This window comes from Culicoides brevitarsis, chromosome 2 (genome assembly GCF_036172545.1).
Source record: "Culicoides brevitarsis isolate CSIRO-B50_1 chromosome 2, AGI_CSIRO_Cbre_v1, whole genome shotgun sequence".
Taxonomy (NCBI): Eukaryota; Metazoa; Arthropoda; class Insecta; order Diptera; family Ceratopogonidae; genus Culicoides; species Culicoides brevitarsis.
This window is the reverse complement of record NC_087086.1, coordinates 37,437,807-37,446,071: the sequence shown is the minus strand read 5'-3', so window position 1 is coordinate 37,446,071 and position 8,265 is coordinate 37,437,807. Positions and strand designations below refer to the sequence as shown.

Sequence of the window (8,265 nt, the reverse complement as noted above, 5' to 3'; positions counted from 1 at the left end):
TAGGTTTCATTAAATTTTATTACCCACACTTTGTGGAATGTTTTGTGCGCTTTTAACGTGCGCGCGTAATTTTCAGTTTAAATGTTCTTTGGAGATAAATTGAAAGTTGCGATGCAGAAAAGTGATAGGCAGGCCTCCGAGATACTTTGTTGTTGTCATATGGCTTATAAATAATATTAATATTGGAATTGAGATAAAAGGTAATTTTATGTGCGAGCGATGCTTACAATGTTGCACTCCATTTATTAATATGACAGATTTTAAATAAGTGGAAAAAAATCTAGGTGAGAATGGATCGTTGGGAAAGTTTCATTAAAGCGTATTTTGGTTACTACCATAATGTAGATAATTTTTATGGAAAAAAATAATCCGTTCTATTAACGAAAATAGGTTTTAAAATACATTCTATTAAAATTTTTATGTAAAACTTTTAAATTTTCAAAGAGGTTTCGAATTTTTTCAATATTTTTTACAAAATTTTTGAGAATGAATTATTTTAATGAATTTTTATTAATTAATTTATTGATTTTATGAAAATTAACTTATATTTTGTCTAAACAATTGCTTAAAAAAATCCAAAATTAAATGGAAAAATATTGTTCTATTAACTTCAAAATTGATGTTCCATTAATTATTACCATTTTTTGAATTTGTAACCGATTTTTTTCCATAAGAATTATCTACATTACGGTAATTGTTGATTATTAATTTTTGAAGATATTTTTAGAATAGAGAATTTTTCATTTTTAATTATAAAGTTATAGTAAATTTAGTGCTTTAAATATGGTTTTCTATGGAAGGTCAGAATTTTTTTCTATTAGCTGTTTTAGATCTTCCATCTTCTGAATATATAAATATTATCTCGTTTTGAAGCAAAAGCTTAATTCTACATAGATGTTCCTATATTTGGCTCATGGTATATGACAACTTGTTGCTTTGGATGTTAATTTCAGATCAGAAATAGAAGTCTTGAGTTAATACATTGCAGAAGCCAAAGGAAATATTTCATAAAGGTTTCAAAATAGTCACTTATGATTGATTAAAGTCGTTTCAGGAACATATTTCTTTTCTATATTGTCTCCTTGTGGTGTACCAATTGTTAGTACGGGAGTAACATGCCTTTCCAATAGCATCAAAAGGCTTCAAAATATACTTCTTTTGTATTATCATTTATTTGAGGTTGATCCATATTTGATTATAAGCCTGCTTCTTTAAGATTATTAAATGAAAATTTGAACACCGCCTTAAAGATCCTTTATGTCATCGATGGCTTTTGATATGATTTTGCTTAAAAACTAAATATTGTTTGAAGTTATATCATCTTGAAAGTTCTTTAAAGATATTTCATCTTCTTTCCTATAAAAGTTAAGTTTACTTTGTTGTTTCATAATTCCTTCCTTAAACAGACAGACATCTTTAAGAACCCCTGAAACGATTTTTTTTTTCAAAATTATAAAAAAATGCATTTAAACTAGTTTTAAAAAAAATTATAAATAAATTGAATCAGAAATCACTGCAAAAAAAATACCTTTTTTACTCCAATTTTAAATGAAGTACGACAGACAACGAGTGTCTCCTTTCCGCCTGCCCAACCTTTCTTGCATACTTCTCTCGCCTCTCGTCAACAGTTTTTTTTCTGAAATTAAAAAAAAAAACCTTTAACAACATTGTAGCAACTTCCCAACGATCCGCGTCATGTTTTCATATTTAAAAACAAAAAAAAAGTTTCGTGTGCGACCACCTTGGTTTCTGAGATAAACTATTTAGACAAGAACAAGAGAACAACACACATAAAAAGGTACAAGACACGAGACATGACTCAATTTGACAGAAATATTGCTGCAACAAAACAAGCGATACACAAAAGGCTACAGCAAAATATTTATACATATTCTAGTAAATAATAATGTGATTGACACAATACTACGGGCAGTAATTAAAATCGAAAAAAAAAAAATTGTACCAAGAGGCATATTTATATTTATTCCAAAGTCTTTATTTGACATTCGTGTGCAATTTTTTTCTTCGCTTTGTGATACAATGTTGTGTCTTTATTATCGCTCTGTCTCTCTCTCGGAGTTCAGGTTGAAAAAAAAATGCATTTTCGTGCATAAAATGACGCCTTTTTCAAGTTTTTTTTCGTTTGTGTGATGTGGGATAGGATACTCGTTTGCATTTTTTCTTTCATGTTTTTATAATAAAAACCTTGTAGTATAAAGTCTGATTATTATTTTTTTTTTCTTAAATATAATAATTACCGAAGCATTTTGCTATTGAATAAATTTTCAGGAATCAATTTTAACAACAATAATTAGGCAGAAAACGTTATAGTGCTTAACAACAAAGTAACGAAACAATGTTTGTGCTAATGAGCCTCGGTAATCTGCACGAAAAGTGATCAACTTTGAAGCAGAGATGTAAATGGTAAATTTCTATTATTAATTTGGATAAAAGGTAAATTCGTAAAAAAAATCCATAAAAATATATTTTACAATTAAAAAAAAATTAATTAATTTAGATTTAATTTAAAAATTAATTTATTAAATAAATTTAAATTAATTAATTAATTTTGAAAATTATTTTAATTTAAATAAAAAAATTAATTAATTTAAATTTAATAATTAATAATTTAAAAAAAAATAATAAAATAATTATTGAAAAAAATTAAACATTAATTTTAGTCAATTAATTTAAAATTTTAAAATTCAATTTTTTAATTAAAAAAAATATTTTTTAAAATTATTTTAAAAATAATTTTTATTTTAATTAAAAAAAAAATAAATAAAATTTTAAATTTAATCAATAAAATTGAATTAAAAACTTTTATTGAAAAAAAAAATAAATTTTTTAATTTAAAAATAATTAATTAATTTTTAAAATTATTTATTTTTTTTTTTCAATAATATTATAAGATTTTTATCAACCAAAATATTTTTTTATTAAATTAATTTTGTTAAAATATTTTTTTAATTCTTAAATTATTAAATTATTATAATTAATTTTAAATAAAATAATTTAATTTAAAATGTATTTCAAATAATTAATTAATCTTGATTTATTTTTATTAATTTAATTTTTTAAATAATTAAATTTTAAAATTAATTTGAAAATAAAATTGATTATTTATTTATTTAATTTTTTTTTTTTTGATTTAAATCAATTTTCGATTTTTTTTTTTATTAATTTTAATTAATTAATTAACTTTATTTTATTTATTTTTTTTTACAAATTAAAAAAAAATAGAACTTACCTTTTTCCATCCCTGTATCGGTAAAGCCACATAAAGGTGAATGAGGAACAACTGCCTGAACTAATCTCTGCCAAACAAAAGGTTAGGCCGTTTTACACGAAAAACAACTTTTTAAAGCAATATTTTATCAATTAACTTGTTTTCTCGTATTTTCGCACGTATTTGTTGTTGTTGTTGTAATTGATTAAATGACGACAAGTGTTTGATAATGTTTTTAAATATGTAATAAATGCCCGCAAAATGCCTTTTATGTTACGAGCACTCGATTATTATTACCGTTATTTTGTATTACAAAGTATCATGATAATTTTTCGAGACATTTTACATACATTTTATGCGGTAGGATAGATAGATAGATTATCATTATTATTACAAATGGACCCCATTTAAAAGTTTTTCTATCTCGGATTAAAGTTTACAACAACAACAAACATGATTAATGTCATTTTATGATTATTTCTTACTTTTTTTTTCCTCTAAAGGTGCAGTTTTTCCATCAACTCGGAAAAATTATCATAAAATTAGAATCAACCGTAGATGACAGAGACACAAATTAACTCATATTTATTATCTTGCCTGTCCGAACGAAAAACGCATAAAAACAACGTAATAATGTCATTCAATTGGAAATCGATCGACGACGAACGAGGAAAAGACAAATGCAAAGCGACGATGATAGAAAAACCGAAAGAAGAAGCCGCCAACGAATATCAGTAAAATGCATCATCACATTATACACAAATTTATTGTATTACAGAAAAAAATAACATAAAGAGAAAAGACGATGTTGAATGCTTTAGAGATCTATAAATTTACAAGTGAATTCCAATAGAAGAGCAAACGAGCAATGCGATGGTCGTTAAAATACTTTCGATCGATCTGCAAAGTGAAGCGCGCGAGAGAATGCTTGAGTCGATGGCGAACGACGTGGCAATTGGCGGAAGTTAGATTCGTTTTGTATCTAAATTGATTTTAAAAGTTCATTTGCAGAGATACAATGTTGGAGAAATTACTTTGTGAAAGAATTCAAGATAATTCTGAAATGATGTTTTAAAGAGGTAATTGAACTTTTTTTAAAGATTTTTTTTATTTATTTCGAGTTCTGAAGCTAAAAGTTTTTTTTAAAATTAATTTCAATTTTTTAATAATTTAATTCCTGATTAATCAAATTTAAAATTTTCAATAAAAAATTGAATTAAATCCCTAAAATCTCTTAATTTTTCAAAATTAAAAATTTAAGTTTAACTTTCAAACGATTTTTCAGTATTATAAGAATTTATTAATTTAGTTTGAGACTCAAAATAATGAAATTTTTTTTTAGTTTTAATTCAGATTCAAATTTTCTTTAAATTTTTAGAATTTTTGTTAAGAGTAAATTTGAAAAAAGTTTTTTAAATTTTAAAATTTGTAAAAATTATGTAATATAAATTATTTAAGTAATAATTTAAATAAATAATAAACATTATTTAATTATTAAATATTTTAATTTAATTTTAAAAAATTAATTAAAATTGTAATAAAAATAAAAAAAATTAATTTAAAATAAATTTATTTTTTTTTAATTAATTTTATTTTAATTAAAATATTTTATTTTTTTTTATAATTTACGAATTTAATAAAATAAAAAAAATGATTATTTTCATTTTTTAAATTAATTCCATTTTGATTAAAATATTTATTTGTCTTACTTTAATTAAATTTATTTAATAAATTATTTTTTTTTTATTTTTTTTTAATTTAATTATTTTTTTTTTTCTATTATTTAATTTTTTTTTTTTAATATTTAATTTTATTTTTATTTATTTTTTATTTTTTATTAAATTTAAATTTAAATTTTAATTTAAAATTTAATATTTTAATTAAATTCTTCAGATAAAATTTTAATTAAATTAAAATATTTATTTTTTCTATTAAATTCAATATTAAATTATTGAAAAAAAAAATTAAATTTATTTAAAAACTATTATTTATATTATTTTTTTTTATTCAATATTGAACAAACTACAAAAGTGCACAAAACTAACCGTCTTGATTTTTTTCCAAGAAATTTTGTGAAAGACACATTTGCACTCATTTCTTCTGTATTTTTCTGTCTCTAAATAAAAATTTATATTTTTTCTATAGAAATTTATAACTTCTTCTTTTCTATCCGATCTACATCTCTTTATTTCCTAGATATGGAAAGAAACAATATTCCATTGATATGCGCTTGTTGTTGGCGATATTATTTGTTTTGACCATATTTGTACACACGCTTCGAGCGCTTATTTCTCTCTTTTTTCGTTCGAACAAGCACAATCTGTCGTCTTTTACGCGCGCGGAGAAAATGAATAAAATATAAAAAGCTGTTAACTTGATGCGACCATTGCTGCAGCTTCTGCATTGTACTAATATAGAGATGGCAGGAATTGCAGCAGAAGAAAAAAAAAACAATACTATCACACAATTGAAATCAAACAAAAATCGAATAAAATATATCTAGAAAAAAAAAACATAAACAGAAATTTGTCCGCGGCGTTTTTGCCTTTCATTTGATTCTGCAGCTTTTTCAAGTCAATTGAAATTTATGTTATTTTTGATCTTGCGTTTGTGATTTTGTCACAATTATCGTTGTCGCTTTGAAATAATGCCTTGCCTACCATGAATTTATGAGGTACTTACTGCGCGTTGGTTGGTTGCCCAGCAGTTGCTGTTTTTGTAACAAGAGACTCCTTAATAAACCAAAGCCAAACGACTGAATGAGCAATAATTGTAAAATTTGAAAGGATAAGCGCGCAAAATGTATTAAAGCAAAACTGATATGATACATTGTAATAAGCTAATTGAAAATTGTGCATGGATTGGGTTCCATGTCATGTCAACGATGCTCGTATGGGGACAACAACAACAGAAACAACAAGTAAACACACCTTCCTACGTTATTTCTGAGAACAATTTTTCAAGTTGGCTGAGTTGCGTACGTGATACGGGCAGCAATGATGAACAATAATTTGTCCTGAAATAGAATTTGAGACTTAAAGATCCTGCTGAGAGAAAAATCATCGGTTTCAGGTAAGCTTTTTTTTTATAAAATAAGCTAAAAATTCTATTTCAGTTAATCCAAACCAAGCATATTTTCAATATTATAAAAAATGGCGGGAAAATTTTAAATTTGTTTTTTGAAAAGATCATGGCTGATCGTTGTCAAATTTTCTTTTTCAGTGCAAAGTTAAAAGATTTTCTAACAAAAACTTAAGTTATATATTTAACTTTTTTCAATTAAATCAAACCAATTTATAAATATCAAAAGTAAATATAAGATTTTGGCGGGAAAATTTGAATTTTTATTATGAAAAGATCTGAGGATCTTTTTCAACTGATCGCATTCAAATTTTTTTCTCTGTGCAAAATTCAAAGATTTCCCAACATATTTTTAAGTTATACAGAAAATAAAATAAAACCTTATTTCAATTAATTCAAACCAAGCATAAATATCATAAGGATTAACAAGATTTTGGCGGGAAATTTTGAAAGTTGCATTGGTAATCGATCTTTTAACTGATCGTTAACAAATTTCTATTCATAATGCAAATTTTGAAAGTTTTCTATCAAAATATTAAGTTTTACAAAAAATTAATACAAAAATTTATTCAAATAAATCCAAACCAAGCTTAAAAGAATTTTGAAAATTTGGCGGGAAATTTTTTTTGATCTATTTAATGATCTTGAACGATCTGCCTAATGCAAAATTAAAAGTTTTTCCATCAAATGAGTAAATTTTACAAAAAATGAGTCAATTCCATAAAAGCAATATTCGAATATTTAATCTGGCCAAATACTGATTCATTCGTTTCCCTAAACACACATTTTAATATGATAATTCCATCCACCTTCATCAATAAACCGCGCGCGTTGTGTAGTTCGTTCCTTTTATTATTATTAAAATCATTTTTATTATTATTTTTTTTTTAAATTTAATATTTATTTACCTGTCCGCTGTTTTTTTCCTCTGCAACAATGTATGTGGTTTTTTCGCCAAACGAATAAAAATGAACGGAACGCGCATTAAGAGAGGTGCATTATTGTTAACGAAATAAAAAATTAATTTGATATGACACTTTTGTTTATTATAATCATTATTTATGTACAGCACAGCTTATCCGCCAATTTTTATTTAAAGCGATAAATCTTGTGTGTCTTGTGCGTTCGCAGTACATCCATATATGTCAAGTACTTATACGACTCACGCGAGTTCCAACAAGGTTCTGATTTAGTAGTCATTTGCAACAATGTTGCTTGTCGTGTCTTCGTGGTCGATCGTTTATTTATTAATATTATTTCTATATTTATTTATATGGCAAAAAAGAAGACGTACAAAAAAAAAACGTCTGATGTGCGGTTATAATAAAAAACTGATAACTGGTGAGAGAAATTTCGTGTTTAACAAGATTTTTACCGAGAAGGAAACATGAGAAAATGTTTTAATTATTCCGATTTTTTTTTGTTTTGCAAGTTTTTAGATGGAAAGTCTTATCAGACGACGATGATACCACACATTGATATCTCTTGAGAGTATTGAGAGTTGTCCTTATTAAGAGTTGTCAGTGCTAAATATGAAGTGTGATTAAAAGTATGTCAGAAAGAAGTTATCTTATCAATGCAACCTCTGACTTTCTGTGTGATTCGTGGATTTGCACTCAAATTGTTGGAGATTAAAGAAAGAAGTTATGCAAGCCGAAGTAGCTCAGGGGGAGAGCAGTGCACTGAAGATGCAAAGGTCACCGGTTCGAGACCGGTCTTTGGCAATAAAATCTTTTTTATTACCAAAAACCGAATCTTTTTGGTTAAATTTTTATGGTAAGTATCCTTAATTAATGAATCTGAAACGAAAAAAAAAAATTAAAATTTAAAAATCAAAAATTAAAAAAAATTAAAATTAAAATTAAAATTAAAATTAAAATTAAAATTAAAATTAAAATTAAAATTAAAATTAAAATTAAAATTAAAATTAAAATTAAAATTAAAATTAAAATTAA

General features: G+C 24.5%; 1 non-coding gene across 1 annotated transcript; it reads left to right on the top strand.

Annotated features, from left to right (window-relative positions):
* Positions 1-7,962: 7,962 nt before the first annotated feature.
* Positions 7,963-8,034, top strand: Trnaf-gaa (transfer RNA phenylalanine (anticodon GAA)). The gene has a single exon. It is a non-coding gene; the product is annotated as a tRNA-Phe (tRNA).
* The last annotated feature ends 231 nt before the right edge of the window (positions 8,035-8,265 follow it).